Genomic DNA, 2,500 nt, shown 5'->3' on the forward strand with positions numbered 1-2,500 from the left:
ATATTCTCGACAGAGATGTGTGTGTGGCTGTGGCTGTATGTGTATGTGTGTGGATGATGATGATATGAGTGCACTTGTGAGTGTTAGATTATGTATAGAAAATACACTGTACATTATTTTGCCATCATCAAGTCAAAGTGATGGTTAAAGTATAGTTTTTTAAACTTCTAATCACAGACATGAAAAGGGATGATAACATAGCAGATGAAATTTTGGTAATGGGGACCATCTATTACATTCTTCCAATATGATGTAAAAGTTTAATCGTATTTAGTTTAACCTTGTCTCTTAGAAGGCATTTTTGGTTACTATTTGCTACCTTTCACATTTTATATACCTTAATCCAGACATTTTGTAGGCGGATCTTATCACAAGCAAAAATTTCATATATTGACACTAAATTTGTATATTACAATAATTATACATGATACTCAATCCAAAGTTGAAGTACATGGAAGTTTTCGTAAGATAGTGGTGTGTATTATTAGGATATTTAGAATAGGAACCTGACATAAGAGTAAAAAATGACCCATATTTACAAAACTAATCAGTGGAACAGAGATGGCATTTGGATTATATATTTTATATCATAGAAGTTGCACTGTAGGGTGCTTATAACCCTTCCCAATATTTTTTACTGCCTAGAATTGATAGAAAATTGAGATTACACAACTGTCCTTTATAAATGAGATTAAAACTGTCTGAGACTGTCTGAAATAATGAGAGTTTTATATTTTTCTTATGACAGATTTTAGAATATGCATAAGAATATATATAAGAAATAAATGGAAAATCCAACAAAATGCTGGAATTCTCAGAAACATTATTGAACTTTTGATTAAAATATTATGTTAGAAAAACACTATTTTGTAAAATGTAAATTAAGATGTAAAAACAAGGGCTAAATCCTTCTTCCACAGTCTTCAAAATCTTTTCTTGCAATTCTTTTTACATATTTCTGAAATTCATTAGACAGTCATTATCATGCCTGTGTAAATGGTGGTGCCCATACATGTATAAACTCAGCACAGTCTGTGTAAGTGCACATGTTTGCATATCCATTGATAATCATAAAATCATTTGCTCACTCTCGCTCATTCATTTGACCATTATTCACTCTAGGAAATCCGTAAATACATGTAGTATACTGTAATAACTCCCCTTACTTTGTGTCTTTTAACGTACTCATGCCAGGTTATACATAGGAAGCGCTGAAAGTAAATATTATTGGTTTATGATATTTATTACAATATATGTAGCACTAATGATATATAAGCTCTTGGTACTTACCGTCACCCTTATCAAGAGCAAATACTACCCCAGGATACTCTTTTTCAGTGAATCAAGCTCATGCAGGGATAGGTGAAATATGTATGTTAAGCTGTGTTCACCATGCTCGTTATGACAACTGTCCCAGTGTTGTTTGTTTTATATCACTGATGCTTTATGGTTGTGATGTAGATAATTTTGTCTGTAATACCTTGTGCTGCTTTCCTTTTGTGGCATTTTGTAATATAAAAATCAAACTTATTGTATTATTTGATTTACTAGAAAGTAGGAAATATATGGTTATATTATATTATATGAATACAGAGATAATTATTGTGTATCAGTTATATGTAATAGAAATGGTCCAAGTTTATATTTGAGGAGGCATTTAATAAATTTTGTGAGATTGAGGGTGACATATCACTAAAAATACTATATATTTTAGGACTATTTTTGTATATAGTGTCTCCTCAATTTCTCTAGCACTCATTGTAGTATACAAATATATGTAAGTAGCATTTTGTAATATATGGGATGGAGATTATATCAAGACCATCATATATATTTGTATTGTTTTTATTTTGTGTGATGAAATTTGAGCAAGCACTTGTACATACTCTGATATTACATAGCTCCCAACTGATTTTAGCTTAATTATAAATTCTCCATTTACACAAATTACTCCAGATAGAATTAATTTACCTTACCATTCATTTACAACACCTTATTTTCTTGCATATGATTATCAGATATTATTATGCAGACTGCATGACTAGTACTACAATCACAAGTATCTGATAGGTATTCCAAACTTGTTTTAGGCAAGCTGGTCTGTACAATTGATACCTGTGACTCAATCACATGAAGCATTCAAAGGTAATCAGAATCATTTATTTTATTTAGAAAGGAATTCTATTCTTGATATACATGATGGATTGTGTGGAAAGTAACAAACATATATGATTGTGATATAAATAGAGGTTTAGGGTAATTTGTAGTCATTCTAAAAGCAGATGAACCCATCAAAAAAATATTGTTCTGTTTTTCCACTTTTTTATCTCAAGGAATTCTGGATACCATTATAACAGGATGCTTTCTTCATCACTTGGCTATTTTTATTGATCATAATATTAATAATCATATTTTTGGAGTACACAATTCATTGCATTGCCAGTCACTCTATTTATTTTTAAAGAAAGTGTTTATAATCAAATATTTAAAGACATTTTGC

General features: G+C 30.2%; 1 protein-coding gene across 1 annotated transcript in view; it reads left to right on the forward strand.

Moving 5' to 3' along the window:
• LOC138864395 (adenylate cyclase type 3-like) overlaps positions 1-2,500 on the forward strand; it is a gene marked incomplete at its 5' end in the record, with an annotated part of 24,294 nt that overhangs the window by 17,299 nt on the left and 4,495 nt on the right. Inside the window, 1 exon segment of the mRNA XM_070131319.1 lies at positions 1-2,500. This exon segment is cut by the window's left edge and continues 686 nt beyond it; it is cut by the window's right edge and continues 4,495 nt beyond it.

Source organism: Penaeus vannamei, chromosome 16 (assembly GCF_042767895.1).
Source record: "Penaeus vannamei isolate JL-2024 chromosome 16, ASM4276789v1, whole genome shotgun sequence".
In the NCBI taxonomy this organism is placed as follows: domain Eukaryota; kingdom Metazoa; phylum Arthropoda; class Malacostraca; order Decapoda; family Penaeidae; genus Penaeus; species Penaeus vannamei.